This window comes from Lissotriton helveticus, chromosome 7, assembly GCF_964261635.1.
Source record: "Lissotriton helveticus chromosome 7, aLisHel1.1, whole genome shotgun sequence".
Taxonomy (NCBI): Eukaryota; Metazoa; Chordata; class Amphibia; order Caudata; family Salamandridae; genus Lissotriton; species Lissotriton helveticus.
Genome location: NC_136068.1, coordinates 1894300939 through 1894320335, shown reverse-complemented (window position 1 = coordinate 1894320335; position 19397 = coordinate 1894300939). Strand labels below are relative to the sequence as shown.

General features: G+C 47.7%; 1 pseudogene; it reads left to right on the top strand.

The window, feature by feature from the left end:
- The first annotated feature begins 16240 nt into the window (after positions 1 to 16240).
- On the top strand, positions 16241 to 17257 carry LOC144767828 (epidermal differentiation-specific protein pseudogene; annotated as a pseudogene).
- Positions 17258 to 19397: the final 2140 nt, after the last annotated feature.

Here is a 19397-nt window from a genome sequence, read left to right as displayed (position 1 = left end):
GCAATGGCAGTGAGGCTAACCCCGATATCCATGGCCTACCCTTTGCTGGGGAGGCGCACAAGATCACTCTCTTCGCAGACGATGTCCTTCTCTCCCTTTCAGACCCGGCCGGATCTCTCCCCCACGTCCAATCAGAACTGGAGTACTTTGAAGCAGTGTTGGGTTTCAAGGTCAACTATGGTAAATCCTATGTCCTTAACCTCACACTTCCCCAGTCGGAGGTCCGCCGTCTCGCGACACTAATACGCCTTCCGTGGGCCAATTCCTCTATTCTTTATTTGGGAGTCCACCTGACACCCACGCTGGGGAAACTCTACTTTGCCAACTTACCCCCCTTCTTAGCCAAGATTCAGGCCGACTTGAATCGCTGGAAGCCATTGTTCATATATTGGCTAGGAAGCATTCATGCGATCAAGATGTCCCTTCTTCCCAAGCTCCTATACTTGTTCCAGGCGCTGCCCAATGAACTCGACGGAGAATTTTTCCGCCGATTAAAATCCATGATGCTACGCTTCATCTGGCAGGGGGGTCGAGCTCGCTTCTCCTTCGCCATACTACGCAGACTGAAGACAGATGGGGGGTGGGGCTACCCGACATACATCTATACTATAAAGCGGCACAGCTTCGAGTGCTAGTGGAATGGTCCCAGCAAGAGTCGGAAAAACATTGGCTGCATATGGATCGGAGCGTTGCGGGACGGACTATCTGGGACCTAGTGTGGAAGCCCAAGAGTGATAGACCCAAAAATACTTACATCAGTACCCCCACATGCACCACTTTGAAGATTGAGACTCTGTCTCCAGGGATGATAGGTGGACTACATTTCCCTCTCCCTTTACACCTCTACACTTCAACCCTGCCTTTCCCCCGGCCGCATCTGAGGGGCCCTTTGATGCCTGGAGGGAGGGGGGTTGTCTAGCACTCACACACCTATTCCACAACTTTGACCCACTCACCTTCGATAACTGTAAGAGGGACTACAGGATTCAGGAGCAGGAACGCTGCCACCACGCTCAGCTACTCCATTGGGCAATGTCTCCCCCAGTGGGAGAGGCAGCCACACGCCCCCTTACACAGTTTGAAGCCTTTCTGACCAAAACCGCCTCCATGAAAGGTGCTATAACTTTTATTTATGGTTTCCTACTTGCCACTGCGATCTCACCCAGACCCCGATACATGTCCATGTGGGAGGGAGTCCATCAACGGGACATTACTGAAGCAGAGTGGTCACACCTGTGGTGAGACATATCCAAGTTTAACCACTCCATGGAACTTAGGGAAGCACACATGAAAACCATGATGGACTGCGACAGATATTTCCTAATACTTCCGATAAATGCTGGAGGGGGTGCGGGCTGTTAGGTGATTTTAAGCACATCTGGTGGGACTGCCCTGCCATTCTCCCATACAGGGAAGAAATTCTTGCCCAAATTAAGGAGATACTGGGGTACCCCATTCATATCTCGATAGCCACTACCCTTCTGGGTCTCCGTGATCCTAGTCTCGAACATTAGACTAGGGCGGACAAGAAGATTCTGTGGCTTTGCATCGGGGCGGCCAAACTCACCCTTGCTACTGCGTGGAAACGGTGGGAGGCACCGGCCATCTCCCTCTGGCATTCATGGCTTTGGAGGCTATTGAGCTTGGAGAGGATGGTGGACATCTTCTTGGACGATTTCAAGAACTTTGAATTCCGGTGGGGCCCACTGGTTAGGTTTCTGTCCCAAGGGTTGCCATGTGCAGTATGCCCGGCTAATGTTAGATCCCTCCACCTATTTCAATTTTGAATCCCCATCTTCACGTACCTTGATTCATGTACTTCGAAGTAGCTACCACCACTGGGGAGTGGGGGAGGGCCGAGGGGGGTTTGGGGGGGAGGGGGAGTTTGTGTTTTGTTGTTCATTATATACATTCCGCGTGAGCTCTTCCCATGGCAGTAAAGGATCATCTCCGCATGTACCAGGACAAGGGTGTTTCCGTAGTCCTGGTGCTGTTGGATTTATCGGCAGCGTTCGATACTATATCACATAACATCTTGATCGGACGCTTAGCAGAGATTGGGCTGATGAATATGGCGGTGGCATGGCTGAGGAGCTTTCTTTCTGGATGCACACAATAAGTAAACATGGGAGCGTATCGATCAGCAGAGGTTAAGATCACCAAGGGGATACCACAGGGCTCACTTTTTAGCCCTACCCTTTTTAACATCTATGTGGCCCCCTTGGCCAGGATCATGAGAGCTTTCAGTTTCAGTCCAGTGTCATATGCTGACGATACTCAGCTTCTTTTTCCGTTCAAATCTCTTACTTCGGAGCTTAAACTATCTTTCTCCGAAGGTATGAAGGTGGTCTCCCAGTGGCTGTCCTCTAATTTTCTTCAATGCAATGTTGGTAAGATAGAGGTCATGCTTTTTGGTGAGGCAAAGATGTTATGGGCACCAGATTGGTGGCCGTCAGACCTAGGTCCGGTTCCCAAACCTAAACAAGTGGTGAAGAATCTTGGGGTTCGCCTAGATCAGGAATTATCTTTAAAACAGCATGTAAATGTTATAGTAGGATCCTGTTTCCATGTGATAGGGCTCCTCCGTAAGGTATTCCCACTACTCCCTGACTCCACCAGAAAAACATTGGTGCAGGCTTTGGTGCTTAGTCAGCTTGACTATTGCAATGGATTACTGGCATCAGCCAATGAAGAAGTATTGGACAAACTTCAAGTGGCGCAGAACACCGCTGCTAGATTGGGCCTCAATGCACCGCCCAGATCCCCCTCCAAACCCCTTTTGAAAAAACTCCATTGGCTGTCTGTCCGCCAAAGAGTGAAGTTTAAGATCTGTTGTGTGGTCCATCAGGGTCTACATGGACTCAGACCCTCTTATCTGGCAGATACATTGGTCCTGTATGCTCCTGCCTGTACCCTTAGGTCAAGTAACCAGTTTCTTCTCTGTGTGCCCACGATCAGAAAGGTTAGGCAGGGTGGTAAAGCCCTGTCAGTGGTCGGCCCTGCACTATGGAATAAGCTCCCTCTTCTGCTAAGGTAGTGTTTAGATCATCTGACCTTTATAAAGAGGTTGAAAACCTTCTTATTCCAGGTTTAGCCCTGTTTTGAATTCTTTTGATTATGATCTCTTTATTGGATTGGCAGCTCTCCCCCACTGCTACTAGTGTTTTTCTGGGCGCAGATATACTCCTTCGGGCGTGGATTCAAGCGCGTTATGAACCCGCAAATAAATAAATAAATAAATTGCCCCCCGGGGTACTTGCATGCAGCTGGGCGCCGCCTGAACTAGCACAAGGTGGAAATTGTAAGCCCCTGCCCAGGTCACATAGATCTCTGTCACACTGCCATAGAGGCACTTTCCGGGTTAGCGTTGACCCCCCCGCTAACCACACAGATCACCAGGTGTCCCCACCCATGTCAGACATTGTGCCTGTAGGAACGTTCATCTATCTATTGGGGGTCTGGGTAAGAATACTCTCCTAGCGTAAGGGGTGCATGTGGGCGGAATCAGCGCTAACCCCTGTGTGGGACAATGTGCGGGATTGTCGCATCTTCTTATGTTTTAGCTGTGGAGGGAAGTAAGTTATTTATTAGCTTGAGCTAAGGACAGAGGTCCCAGAATGGTACAAAGACAAATCTACGGAGACTGCTGTTTTACTCCACAGCTTACACATATTTATTGCGCTAGCCACGCCCATTTATACAAGACACAGTTCCACATTTTGATAATTTCCTCTTTCTGACAAGTTCTTCGTCAGTCTTGTGGTGCAATCGTGGTCAGGGGACATCTGTTCTCTGATTGCACAATGTCCACAGCCCAACTGGTGTGGTCACAGTGCACAGCCTTGTGCTTCCTCTATCAGTTGGTGTGGTTACAGGGCAGCTGCTTGTGACAGGTTGAGTTACCAACAATGGACAGGATGTGGCTGAGTCGCTGGCACAACTGGGGGGTGAGGCACACAGGCAGCTTCTCGGAATCGGCTCGACCACAAGGAGCAGGGAGGGTTGGGCAAGTTTCAACAGGGAAATGGAAAGCAATTCTTCATCAGGTTGCCGAGAGCCTGGCAACACAAAATGGAGTCATGTGGGTTAAAATACAATCCAACAGTCCCTCCTTTTGCCATGCAGAGGCAACAATCAGTCGTCATCCAGGTCAATGTCCATCATCTCCTGAACCTCTTTCTCGATCATCATCACGGCATTGTGGACACCAGAGCAGGGAGAGTCAAACCACTGAGCTGGAGCGTGTGGGCACAGTCACTTTGTCCCACCCATACCGCTCCATTGCTTTTTATGCTCAAGTATCAAGGCAGTGCACCAATGTCTCTCCTCTACGGCAGGCACTACAGATACCATGCTCTTCTGTGGTCGCGGGCGTAGATCATATCATACAGACCCAAGTAAAGAGCAACAGACTATCACGTTCAGCAACACTCTGAGGCTCCAACACTTGTTATTCAGTGTCAGAGGATGCTCGGGCTGCTCTTTCATTCTAATTTTCCTTTCAACATAGGTATCACAAATATAGTACCTTTTTCCAATCTTGGATCCTCCGGTGCACTGCCCTTCTGTTAGAGCAAAAGGAAGTAGGGGGTGTGGCCAAAACTTAGGCCAAGGGGCTCAAAGAACCGCACGCTGTCAGAGGTTATCAGCACATGACAGGTAGAAAACTGAAGCCTCAAAACAGCTCTGCCGTCAACAACAGGGATCCTTCTTTTTTGCTCCTTTGCACTAAAGTTCTTGTTCTGGGGCAAACAGGGAACCAGCTCCTCCTTCTTCTCTGATGTTCAACGCCGTCTGATGAAGCAAAGACAATGCTTTGGAAATGCCATTGATGACGTGCTGGCGATCGCTGTCCTGGCAGGCTATTTTCTGGGTGCTGGAACTGTAGGTCCAAGACGTCCGCCCCTCATCTATAGCTGTTACTGATGCTTTATCACCGTCTGCAGGTTATTATGACTCTTCCTTTTACTCTGGAAGATCCCGCAGAACCTAGTGAGGTAGGAAATGTGACACAGTTGTTAGTTTCCTTCAAATTAGATGGGACTGCAAGCAGGTGGCCTGCAATCTTCATGGGAGTGACCACCCGCCATGGGACTACTCTGGTCTAGAATGCACTGTCACTCTCAAAGGATACAAAGGCAAAGGCAGTACTTCTAGTCTCTTCAATTGGGTACTCTTCATTATCCTCACTAAATTCAATGTGAGAGCATATCCTCTGCCATCTAAGGGTAGATAGCTAAATGGGAATTCTATCTGAATGTAGGTCCCCACACATAGTGGCATGTCTAATGGGGTCAACATCTTTTGAATTACTACATCTGTGTGTTCCTATATTCCTCGTCTAGAACATCTCAGAAGAAGAAATGCATGATACAGATTATCAGGGACATGTAGATACCTCACTTTAATAATTGTGCATCAGGTGCACTATGCAATACACAGGCTAATGATCAAAATGTGAAAACAAAAGACAAGGACTAGAGAGTCCTGGTATTTCCATGATTAGAACACATCTGATCCCACTGAAACTCGAAACAGCAGGGACAAAAGGTTAAAACAAACTAAAATAGGAATTAAAATAGGTCATGTTCCAAAAAATAAACGTAAGGTATCCCCTATTGGGGTGGAAAAGATGTCTACTATAGTAAAAGATCTTATTGAGTCAGTTAATCAGTCCATCACTACCCTGATAGTCAGACTGGAAAACAACAAAGTGGGCATGGCGAAACTTCTCGAAAACCAACCTGGTCATACACAAAGGGAATTATACATAATATGGGGTTCCCTATCAATCATTAATCATTCATTACATTTCTAGAGCGCGCTAGATAGGGGTCTCAAGGCGCTGGGGGGGGTGCTGCTACTGATCGAAGAGCCAGGTCTTGAGGAGTCTTCTGAAGGCCAGTAGGTCCTGAGTCTGTCGTAGGGTGGTTGGGAGGGTGTTCCAGGTCTTGGCGGCGAGGTAGGAGAAGGATCTTCCGCCGGCTGTGGTTTAACGGATACAAGGGACTGTACGAGGGCGAGGTTGGCTGAGCGGAGGCTTCGGGAGGGGGTGTGGAAGCTGAGTCGGCTGTTAAGGTAGGTAGGTCCGGTGTTGTGGAGTGCTTTGTGTGTGTGGAGCAGGAGCTTAAAAGTGATCCTCTTGTTGACGGGGAGCCAGTGCAGGCCTCTCAGGTGGGGTGTGATGTGGCTGCGACGGGGGACGTCAAGGATCAGTCGAGGCGAGGCGTTCTGGACTCGTTGTAGCTGTTTCAGGAGCTTGTTAGCAGTTCCTGAATAGAGGGCATTCCCGTAGTCGAGTCAGGTGGTGACGAGGGCCTGGGTGACGGTCTTTCTCGTGTCGATAGGGATCGATGTGAAGATTCTGCGGAGCATTCGGAGGGAGTTGAAACAGGATGCTGATACGGTGTTGACTTGCCTGGTCATGGAGAGGGTGGAGTCGAGGATGACCCCCAGGTTGCGTGTGTGGTTCGTGGGTTCTGGGGCTGTGCCTAGTGAGGTGGGCCACCAGGAGCCGTCCCAGGCCGATGGGGCAGATCCGAGGATGAGGACTTCCGTCTTGTCTGAGTTCAGATTTAGTGTGCTGTCCTTCATCCAGTCGGCTACGGCCATCATTCCTCTGTGGAGGTTAGCTTTGGCGGTATGGGGGTCTTTGGTGAGGGAGATGATCAGCTGGGTGTCGTCGGCATAGGAGATGATGTTGAGATTATGTTGCTGTGCGACGTGGGAGAGGAGGACGAGGGCGGCTGTCTCTCCTTTGTCCATCAGGGTCCTGATGTCGTCAGTGGCGGCGATGAGGGCGGTCTCGGTGCTGTGGTTGCTGCGAAAGCCGGATTGGGAGGGGTCCAGGATACTGTTGTCTTCAAGGTAGCGGGTTAGCTGTTTCTTGACGATCTTCTCTGTTACTTTCGCCGGGAACGGGGGCAAGGAGATGGGCCGAAGGTTCTTGAGGTCCTTGGGGTCTGCCTTGCGTTTCTTCAGAAGGGCGTTGATCTCGGCATGCTTCCAAATTTCCGGGTAGGTGGGTGTCTCGAAGGAGCAGTTGATGGTTTTCCGGAGGTGGGGCGCGTTGGTAGCGCTGGCCTTGTTGAAGACGTGGTGAGGGCAGGGGTCCGATGGGGATCCAGAGTGGATGGAGTTTATGGTTTTGATGGTGTCTTCGTCGCTGATGCTGGACCAGGTGGTCAAGCGGTTGGTGCGGGTGGTAGTCGCACGGGTGTTGGGCTCGGTGGTGAGTGCGGGGGGGGTCGGAGTTGAAGCTTTCGTGGATGCCGGTGATTTTGCGGTGAAAAAAGGTGGCCAGGGAGTCGCAGAGGTCTTGCGATGGTGGGATGTCGTTGGTGTCGGAGCTGGGGTTGGAGAGTTCTTTCACGATACTGAAGAGCTCTTTGGTGTTGTGTGCGTTGTTGTCGAGTCGGTCCTTGAAGGCGGTCCTCTTGGCGGATCTGATGAGTTGGTGGTGTCTGCGAGTGGGGCTCTTGAGGGCTGTGTGGCTGTCTGGTGTTCGGTCGTGGAGCCATTTCTTCTCCATTTTCCGTCAGGTGTGCTTGGAGGTCCGGAGGTCCTCTGTGAACTATGCAGCTTTCTTGATGGTGTGGTTGGTTGTGGAGGTCTTTAGAGGGGTGAGGGTGTTGGCGCAGTCGCTGATCCACTGTGTGAGGTTGGTTGCGGCGGTGTCTGGGTCGGTGGGGTCGGTGGGTGGTCTTCGGGCGAGGGCGGTCGTCAGTTGGTCCTCAGTGACCTTGCCCCAGGAGCGGCGCGGCAGCTGTTGGGTGCGGTGGTGTGTGGTGGGTTTCCTGAAGGTGAAGTGGGCGCATCTGTGGTCGGTCCAGTGGGGTTCGGTGGTGCGGTTGAAGGAGATGTGGGGGCTCGCAGAGAAGATGGGGTCCAGTGTGTGTCTGGCGGCGTGGGTGGGTGTCGTCACGAGCTGTTTGAGTCTGAGGTTGGCGATCAGGGCGGTTTAGTTGGCGTCGTTGTTGTTCTCGAGGTGGAAGTTCAGGTCCCCGAGGAGAATGTAGTCCGTGGAGGCGTGGGCGTGGGTGCTGATGAGGTCGGTGATGGTGTCGCTAAACTGTGGTCGGGGTCATCTGTAGATGAGTGTCGTCGGTGTTAGTTGAGATTCTGATGGAGTCTTTGTTGACGATCTCGATTCCCCCTCCTACTCCGTTGTCGCTGTCTTTGCGGGGGATCTTGTAGCCCTGTGGGATGGCTATGGAGATGTCTGGAGCTGAGGTGGCGTTCAGCCAGGTCTCTGTCAGGAAGGTGACGTCGGGGGCAGTGGAGTCTAGGAGGTCCCAGAGTTCGATGGCGTGCTTGCTGGTGGAGCGGGTGTTGAGGAGAATGCAGCGGAGGTGGTTGGGTTCTTTGGCGGGTGTTTCGGCGGGCTGGATGCTGGTGTAGCTGCAGTTGCGGCAGGTGAAGGGTCCTTGGGTGCGTTTCGGGGTGGCCCTGTAGCACGGGTGGGCTCGTCCTGTGTTGAGTGCGTGGAGGGTGTTGGAGTCGTAGTGTAGTCTGGCATAGTGGGGGGCACGGGAACCAGGGGTTCTGGCACTGGGCGCTGTCCCGGCGCGGACGGGCGCAGATGGGCTTGCCTTTGGCGCGCCCGCTGCGCACGGCCGCTGAGCGGCCTCCATATAAGGGGGCAAGGGAGGGAGGAGCAGCTGGGAGACGGGAGCGGGGCGGCCAATGGGTAGCGAGGGGGCGGGCCACATGGGACGCGAGCAACGGGAAACTAGTGGAACAGAAGGCAAGAGGGGGCAGGGGGGGAGAGACCGGCACAGCGGGCACAGGAAAGAAAGCCAAGGGTCAGAAAAACAACAGGGGCACAGAACAGAAGAAAAGGGAGGCAAAACAACACGGAGGCAAGAACGGCGATAAACAGTCACCAGGAATGCGGTCAGCACGTAGTTGACCAGCGGTGAGGCAGCAGAAGATACGGGCAGCAGCAGTGGCACACAGGGGGGCTGCGCGGTGGCAGACGGAGAGAGCTGCCTGGTCACAGGATCTAGTACATCACTGCAGTCTGTGAGTGTGAATTTGAACAATACACCAACAATAAAAAAAATGGCTGACAGGCGAAAGGAATACGGGAAAAGGAAATGGGACTAGGAAACAGCTAAAATCCCCAATAACTAGGCAAAATGCGACATCTATCAGGGGGGGTGGCAAAAGAAAAATCTATAGGAAGAACAAGAAATTACTTGGGTGATAGTCAGGCATCGGACACAACACCAGGAGTACAAGCAATACACAAAAGCCAAAGTAGTACACAGATTTTAACTCTACCACCGGCTGCTACATCAAATACTGTAATCTCAGCTAATGTTCCAGTTCCTTCCCCTTTAAGGAACAAATCCATACACTGCTCAGGAAGCAGAACAGGATTAACTAGTGCAATATCATGAGAAAAACTAGGTCAACTACACCAAGAGCCACAGATTTATAGTTCATCCTTAGGGTCCAATCAAGGAAAATCAATCTAGGCTGCTTATTCCTTAAAGGAAGGGGCAGTAATGTGACTAACTGCAGGTGACACGCATTTAATACTGTATAACTCTTTTATTTTTCTTCAATACCATTATAGCCAAATAGACATGCACTGGTGAAGTGTTGTCTATCATGTTCACAGCATGAAATATCATATCTGTGGAATATAGTAACCAGAACAAGTCCAACCAACTGTTGCGTAGCGATGGGCACCGTCATGACCATCCCCTCACAACACAGGGGAGCTTGTAATAGTATCAAAAGTAGAATTGTCAAAACAATGCAACAACAAAAACACACATAAGATAAAAACACACATGCCAAGCCATCAGGTATACTTGCTGTATACCAAGCACAGAAAGCATAAACAAATTACAGTAGCACATGCAAATGAGCGGTGACACACAATACTATGTCATGCACTTTATGCACAGTGAACCTGCAGCCCAAAACCCAATATTCTGGCCTGCTTAATTTGACAGATTTAAAATCAATATTCAATTTCCTCACCTTCCTCACCCCCCTTTGACAGCAGGTCACCTTAGTGGTGATAGGCTGTCAATACAACTTACTGTGTCGCTGCTGACACGCAAAAATCCATGAATGATCTGTGGGCAGAAGCAAAAATACACAACACACAAAAGAGAGACACTTCACACAACACATAAAAATATCAACTGTAACTTTTAATCAGGAGACAAAACATAATACACAATAACAAAACACAAAATAGTAAATATATATACATAACTGTAACCATCTTGTCGACTTTGGAATGACTAAAACATGTAAGCATGTTAAGCCACCTTAATTTTGACTGTATAAAATTAAAAGTCAATTGTGCGGGATCAAGGGCTGGATACATGGCGGGGGTAGAGGATGGAGGGGTGTTCAACATGGAGGACATGAGAGGGTCATCCTCCTTTTCCCGGGCCTTTTCAGGAACCTTCTTTGTAATGTAAAATCCATCTACCTGCATTCGATGTAATCTATCATGTATTATTATACCTTCTTCTATTCTCTGATTATCATTATTCTGGGCCTTCTGAATCACACTCATGCACATTACTTTACCTTCACTCTTTTTGAGTTTGATTTCTTTCTGCTTGGACTCCTTGCGCCAAACCCGAAAGGAATCAAACATCGCAGGTCTAGCTTTCCTTTGAAACAACTTCTCCTCTAAATTATCAAAACTACCATATATTGGCCATTGCAATTCAGTATTACCCTTTGTATACTTGTGAATTTATCATCTTCTAATACAGGCCTGTTAGCAGGGAAAAGCACTTTTAAAACAATTGGAAGTAATAGCCCCCCTTGCCGGACTAACGTCGTAATCTTGTCCCAGAGATACAATTAAAGCTAGATGAAGTGAGAGCCGTTAATATTGGGCTGTGAGTTGAGCAACTAGGCCGCATTTCTAGACACCCACGGGTTTGGGAATGTTATAGATTCACCAGGTACCCCAGCTTCTATCCAAATAGCTCCTTCCTGCACTGAGGTGCGTTTATGTGACCCTGAAGCTTTAAAACAAATTACTATTATTTATTCTTTTCTTAGTATTGTTAGCATGATTAGTATTTTTGTATGTTGATTATTCTTTAGAGCAATCTATTGCTAGAATACAGTGGCCTTTCCGTTAATAAGCTGAAATGTAAACAGAGCACTTGCTTGAACCGCTTTGCTTTCAATATTAATTGTGTTTGGAGCACATTCTCTCCACCTCCCTTTACCTAACTCATGAAGCTGCGTCAGTCAGTAATTTATTTCCTGATGCTGCACGCGCAGGCACACCTAGAGCGGGGTTCATGAAAGGCAGAAATGGATTTCACCGCATGCATGCATCTTCATTAAAAAGGCACATGTTTTAATTATGAATAGTTAGGGCTGCGAGTGAAGCCAGTCCTGCCGGTGCTGGCGCTTTGATTTATGGATGGTGGCATTCCCTGTACTGGTGGCACTTTCATGAGAAAGAGTGTTGTTTAGGACTTGACTGAATAAAAAACCATTTGGTTATTAAGAATGTGAGTTGCTTTATGTCATAACTTGGAGACACAGGGCAGGACAAAGCACCGCTTTCGAATACATGAGTATCAGTGAACAATGCTGAGTTATCATTTGGTGGCTTTTGGAAATGCACTGTTGTTTCTTTTGTGTTTGTGCGCGCGTGTGTTGGGAGAGGAGGTGATAACGGTTCTGTTTGTTGACCTGCTTCTACAAATGTGACCACCAACATAGCAACAAAACAGAAGGTGTGTACAACTCGAATACATGTAATGCCAAACAAGCCACAGAACTGGGACTGTTATTCGCGAAATAGGGAAATCCAGTCATATTTCCGGGGTGTCCCCAACGAGTATGTCTGAGGTAAATGACAGGTAATAATGGCTGCCAGACAGTTGAGGTTATGCACGTGTGTCGCAGACCAGAAGAGCAATAAATGGCTGCGGGTTGAACGGTTGCTGTTGGCATTTGGCTGCAAAGTGCAAACTACATGTCGCAGGTTAGCATTCCGAGAAAGGTCACGCATTTTCTCAGTGCAGATAAAATGAGTATCACTGAGCTGGACATCTTTCACCAGGTCCAATAGACTTCAGCGCTAACAGATAGTATGTTGGTGTCCGCTGCTAGCTCGGGCAGCAGTTCCCTAAAGGACCTTCGGTGCCAAATTAATTTTCACTCCGGTTATCTAGTATGTGTTGATTTTTTTCTCCTTTCCTCCAATGCTTATTACAGGACAGATTTTATAACATAAATATCGCTTCCTGGACTATTTTTGGGGAAAGTTGCCCTTACCCCAAATATCCTAGGGCTGAAATAGGACTATTGTATCAGTTTTCTCTGCATCGCAGCTGCTTTGCTGTTCTGATGGCGCTAAGGCCGCGCAGAGGCTCGTATTAACTGTCCCACTACGCTTCCTGGGGGGCGACTGGAAATAACAGAACCAACCGGGACAACGGCTTCAGGTAGCGAAAGGAAGAGCTGGCATCTGTTACTGTACGAGGGATTTGCAACTAAGACAGCCAAAGGGGACAACCTGTAATGAGCATAATTCGCATAACACAACAATCTTATTTTTAAAAGACACGCTTTTACACTTTTATTTAAAGAATCAAACTGAAGGTGTACATCACTATGGCCCGAAGGAAAGACTCAGCACATTTGTCACAATTAATGGCACAATTAATGGTAGCCCCCGAGCCCCTATTCAGGTCTCTGTTACTAGAAAAACGAACCTGGTGTGCCCTCGTTTAATTTCACAGCCGCAGGTGCCTTTCTTTTTCCAACAACTTGATTCGTATAGTGTCCCGGAAATACATGCTGCCAAGCTCATGCATTTACCACGCCCTCAAGCTTACCTTACCCAATTAGGAAGCTTATTAATTTACGAAGGCGAAACTTCTAAAGGAGTGCCAGCAATTGTTACCAGCCCCTGCACTGTACGCCAGCATTGCCCATTCCCATTATTGTGAATGCAGATTTACTGACCGCACCCTGGGCCATTTCATAAGCGCCCCATTGTAAATCCATACACTGCAGCTTTATGCAGACACTCCCACAAAGCTGATGTACCCGCCTACTCACTTTTGCCTCGAGGGGGAGGAATAGTCCTCGCCCGGCCAAGCGCCGCCTAGCTAGCACATGTGCATCCTGCAGGAAGACTTTGCACACCAAAATATATTTTAAATCGTTTCTTGGGGGAGCACCAAAAAGTGAGCAGCACTTCTTTCAAAGCTGCTCAATGGTGTTTATCCTTCTCTCCCTTTCCCCGATGCAGGTAGGGCAACGCCCCCTCTGCTCCTTAATTCCAGCTGCCCTTGGCCAAAGTGAAGAAAACATAATCAGGCCAACACCATGTTTAGCATAGACTTCATGATTAGGGTCCCCAGAGGAGGAATATGGCAAGATTCCTCCAATGTGGAGTGCCGTGTACAACAACAACAATACCATTTCCGGAATTTACTAAGTCCAGGCATCTCTAGATGTGTATCCTGGATCCAAACGTCAAAGGGTGCAATCGAATATTTACAGCCTATAACTGTGCTTACCCCTTGGCTTCGGCTTTTGCAAAAGTCGAATCAAATACCAAAACCAAAATACAATTTTCCAAAGAAGTGGGCCACTCCCACTCTTACCTGACCGTTAATGTTCCATCACACGGCAAGTGTCACAAAGGTCTCGATCATCAAAGACTAGGAAACGGAACTGGGGCGTCAGTCGAGGCCGCAGTCAGGTAGCCCATAGGAAGGAGGAATCATGCAATCGGAGACCTCGGGCCCACAAAGACAATTTTCAGCCAATGTAGTGGCGCGCATCTCTTGGAATTGGATCACGGACCCCTCACGACCACCAGGCTTGATGATGACCTCCGAAGACGCCCCACGTTGAGGCGTCAGATTGTAGAACCAGCTTTTTGGAGACCCCCCTACTAGGAGAGTCAAAGCCAGTGGTGAAGGGGACACCTTAAAATCTACGGGTTCTTCTTGCTCAAATCATACATTACCAAAGAGACCAGGACAACCATCCGTGGAGGGAAGTAAGTTATTTAATAGCTCGAGCTAAGGACAGAGGTCCCAGAATGGTACAAAGACAATTCTACGGAGACTGCTGTTTTACTCCACAGCTTACACTTGTTTATAGCGCTAGCCGCGCCCATTTGTACAATACACAGTTCCACATTTTGATAAGTTCCTTATTCTGACAAGTTCTTCGTCAGTCTTGTGGTGCAATCGTGGTCAGGGGACATCTGTTCTCTGATTGCACAATGTCCACAGCCCTGTGCTTCCTTGCCCAACTGGTGTGGTCATGGGGCACAGCCTTGTGCTTCCTCTATTATTTGGTGTGGTCACAGTGCACAGCCTCGTGCTTCCTCTATCAGTTGGTGTGGTCACAGTGCACAGCCTCGTGCTTCCTCTATCAGTTGGTGTGGTCACAGGGCAGCTGCTCGTGACAGGTTGAGTTACCAACAATGGACAGGATGAGGCTGAGTCTCTGGCACAACTGGAGGGGTGAGGCAAACAGGCAGCTTCTCGGAAGCGGCTCAACCACAAGGAGCAGGGAGGGTTGGGCAAGTTTCAACAGGGACGTGGAAAGCAATTCTTCATCAGGTTGCCGAGAGCATGGCAACACAAAATGGAGTTATGTGGGTTATTTTAAAATACAGTTCAACAGTTCGCCCTAAGTTGGCAGGGTATGCTCAGACGTGAGTCCCTTGCTCACTTGGCCGCTGGATTCAAGATAGCCTGGCTGATGAGGATTATGAATCCGAAACCAGTCCCAGGATGCTTGTTTCCGGTCCAGGGAAGACATGGCTTGGCAGTTCGGGCCGGACTGTTCTCATGAGGGACAGGGTCAGACTGATTTGCATATGGCCTTGTCTAAACTGGGGTGGCTGAGTGAGCTAAAGAATGGTGATGGATTAAACCCAGATCAGTTGACTGGGGGTGAGTGTTTGATTTGCTTAAATGCTACGTCCATCATCCCCTTTTTGTATCGCTCAGTTCTGTGTCTGAGCAGAATCCCTGTAACACTGGTAACACTGGTTTGTGGCATCCAATACACCAAATCTCACACATTGATGCTGAACATATACATGTAACACTTTGAGGTAAGTGAGATATTTTCATAATGACAGGGTTCACAGACCCCTAGCAGAACCAATGTGCATCCTCCACACTAGAGTTACAGGGATTAAGCCAAAACACAAGGAAATCAACCAGGTGTCATCAGCTATATGTTTTTCATTGCCCAGTAGAGAGAATGGTAGTCTCTCTTGTAAGTTAACAACTTAGGTTAGACCTCCAGCTCTAGATGAGCACTCTGCTAGGAACAAGATACTTAACTAAATGAGTACACATTGCAACAACCCCATGTCACTGGTCTCCTGAGCAGAAAACATAGGTGTGGTCAGAAGGATGGTAAGTACTGCACCAGTCACAAGTGACCCTACACATTTTATGGGAAAATTGGGTGCCAATGATGTTTGGCACACTCCAGTTTTGAAAGAATAACTTTGGTCAGATTGAACCAGGTGGCATCTGGCTAACATGCTCGAATCAGGTTTATTCCTAGCTTAGACTAGATTCTATTCAAAATGTGCCTTTGATCTGCTGACTGTTTTCTTTACATTGCTGTTGTATTCCACTTTGCCAACTTGAGGTTGAGTTACCGCACTTTAAAAATGCAACATCTCAGTTCAGTTTTATTAACTTACACAATTTACTATATTGGTGCTCCAGCGTCACTTCACATTTACTTCTGTGCTGAGTGACAGATGAGAAAATGTAGACATGTTATGTTTATTTGAACTAATTCTGATTTAATTTGCAAGATTACATTTACTGCATGCGAAACTGCTATTGAGACCTACTGTGATCATGTATGAGTAGGTGGCAGCATCTTTGTTGCTAGAATGAAAAAGCAAAACTTGTCTGGTTCATCCAGTGACTTCCTCCCACTGTTCCTTCTGGCTTCTTCTCATCTTCGCTGTTAATGAACCCTGAAGAAATACAGATGTAAACTCCTCTGTCTGTGATGCCCCCCGAATATTGGGAAATTAAGCTCTTATTCTTGAAAACCATTTTCCAAAACACACAGCAGAATGTATCCTTCATAGTGATAAAAGATGTCTTTAGAGAAGAGAATAACAGTGCTGCACATCTGCAGGGAACCCTGCTTTACGTCCACTGATTGGCTTTTGTTTTGTTACAGCGTCAAATAAGGGATCAGATCGAAACCTCCACAACGGATGACCATGGACTCAATCACTGTCTATCAAGGGCCTAATTTCACTGGACTCAATAAGACTTTTACAGCAGATGTTCGAGAGCTGACAAATGAATGCTTCAATGACTGCATCTCCTCTGTGAAGATCGTGGGGCAGCCCTGGGTCCTGTACGAGCACCCCCACTTTCGCGGATGGTGCATAGCCTTAGAGGAGGGAGAACACTCATCGGATTCCATACTTGACCTGCGTAAACGTATATCTTCTCTGAAGCTGATCACTGATGACTTGAGCAATCCCAAGATCACAGTCTATGAGAAAATCAATGCAGGGGGTAAGGCATTGGTGCTGACTCAGGAGTCCAATCTGGTGTTTGGGGGCATGAATGAAAAGATAAGCTCCCACATAGTCGAGAGTGGGGCATGGCTTCTGTCCGAGCATATAAATAAACGTGGAAAGAGCATTGTAGGCAGGGCTGGTGAATATTTGCCAAATTACTCCAATATCGGTTTCAATGACCGAGTCTCATATGTGTATCCTCTGCGCCCCGGGCAATGCTCTGTGACAGCCACAATTCTGTGGGACAAGAAAAAGGTAGAGAGTGAAAGAAACATTCAGAGAGACCAGTATTCATACAAGAACAGCTCAGATATTGAGCAGCAGCTCACGGCCACTTCTACTAAAGAGTTTGAAAAATACGCCTCCCACAGCTTTGAATTCAGCAATGAGACCACAATAAAGGCTGGAGTCTCCTTTACTTTGAAAGGAATAGTCAATATAGAGACAGAGGTGTCCAACACCTTCACAGTGAAGAAAGGAGAGTCTCAGTCATTCACCACGAGGAAGAAGTCAGAGTTGAGCTTGCCGGTGAAGGCTCCGCCACGCACAAACGTGATTGTGAATTTCATGCGCAAGGAGGTCACAATCTCAGTGCCGGTGGAGCTGAAAATCACCCGGGCCAATAAAACTTATATCGAAACTGGAACATACCGATGTGAGTCTGGAACAGAAATCAGCATTGATCTGCAATCTCTGCCAGTGGCGTAACACAAAATGATGGAGCCCCCCTGAAAAATTTGATAAGGGGCCGTCGTTTCCTAGATTGCACAAATATTCATTAATGTTGGGCTCAATGGGATCTCACTGAAGGGTAGACCCAGTCCCCTATGATGCAGGTGGCCTGCTCTGGAAAGCATAGTGACTGTCCGAGCATTTACCTATTTTTTAGTCCAGGCCATTGCAAGGCATGCAATGGCTTTTGAAGGTGAGGGGACCCCTCCGAAACAAGGACCCCTGGGACCCCTTACATAGCAGGGTCTGCAGAGAACTCCTGGACCCTACCTATACGTTGATCCCAGTGGGAGCCACACATTTTCTCCTTAGTAGCCACATGTGAACATTGATTTGCTACTCTTTGGGTGATTGTGATTGCATTTTGCTCAAAATTGTGATATCTGCAAATGACCCTTTCCTTTAAAGATTTCATGCTCCCCCGCAGAGGTCAGCCTTAGACAGAATCTATTTTCCTCTAACCCAACTCTTATTAAAATCCACTAAAATATAGAGTACAGACAAGCTATAATTTCAGAATCTCCAATAATGCCATATTTGATTTGGGGGCTGGTTGTATACACCGCCCCCTCGAAGCAGGGAACCAGTACTGTTCTCTGATGAACCACTGGATGTAGCTGAGTTCCAATGTGTGATTGTACCCTGTATAACCTCAGCCAAACCTGTACTGTGATTAGCAAGGGTTATGTCTGCTGTTATCCTCAGGTCCTTAGAAAATGCCATCCTGATACAAGTCACTTACTGGCAGTGCTTCAACAATGTGACCCTGAGGTTTACTGCTGCATCAGTTTCTGTCTGTTTCCTGCCAATGTCATACTCTGTCCACAAGGTGTCACTGCTGCAGCAATATGTGTTTCTTGAGAACATGAGACAATGTAGCATTATGAATATCCAACAAGAGTCTCTGCTCCAAACACCTGTGGACACAAAGCTGTTTCACTCCTGGAGAAAAGTTATTCTGTTGGAGAAAGTGTACGTGAAACAGACACGGCTTGTGCTTCCAATATCCCAATCATCGAGTCCTATTCAATACTGCAGTAAAAAGTACACATGTGCCTAACTAAGTTAAGGTGCCCTGGGTAGTGTCGGGGTAGAACGGACAAAGTGCATCAGAGTAGTTAGCAAGCTTGGCTCTAAACACCCAGCCACAATATACCGTTAAAAATTCCCATCTAGGAGACATTCAGTAGAAATAATTGGTACAGATGCTGTAGGGCGAATGACACATGACTGAGCGAGGCCATAACTGTTCTATTTGGTGATGTCACAAAGACGAGTGGGGGCACAAACCAAGGACTGACCTACTGCATTGTGCCAGTTCTTCATAACAGATGGAACAGTTCATAGCTTTTGAAAATGATTTATACTTCATGAATTGTACTACCCTTTAATAAGACATGGAACAGTTCATAATTGTTAAAAATGATTTATACTTCATGAATTGTACTAGCCTTTATTTTTAGATGGAACGGTTCACAAGTCTTCAAAATTATATATATCATCATGAAATGTACTAGCCTTTCATAAAACATGGAACAGTATAAGTTTTGGAAAATAATTTACACTCCATGAAATGTACTTGCCTTTCATAACAGATGGAACAGTTCATGGGGCATATTATCAACAACTTGCGATATTTATCGCAAACCGCGATTAGTGCGTTTTCTTCAATCGCCGTCTAACGCAGTATTTTATCGCCGTGTCAGCAGACTATTAGCAAAGCTCGGCTAACAGGCAATAGCTTTCGTTTCCATCAGAAACACATGGCGATAAATGCAGCGCGGCGGCGATAAAAAAGCACACGCCAACGCAAAAAAAGTCACAATGGGCCAATTAGCTGCAGATTCGGCTAGCAAATTGGCACCAGGCCTGCATTTTTCACCTTTCAGCGGGAAAATGCACTATAAAAGGTCCTCCAAGTTGTAAAGTTTTTTTTTTTTTTTAAATGGTGAATACCAGAAAAGACATGGAGGAAGCTAGGCCCAGTTCTGAGGCCACAAACAACCCCACAGAGACCCAGGAGGACCAGCCAGAGACCCAGGGGAAGGCCAAGAGGAAGAGGAACCCCTAGTTCAGTACACAGGAAAACCAGGTACTGACTGCAGAGGTGACCGAA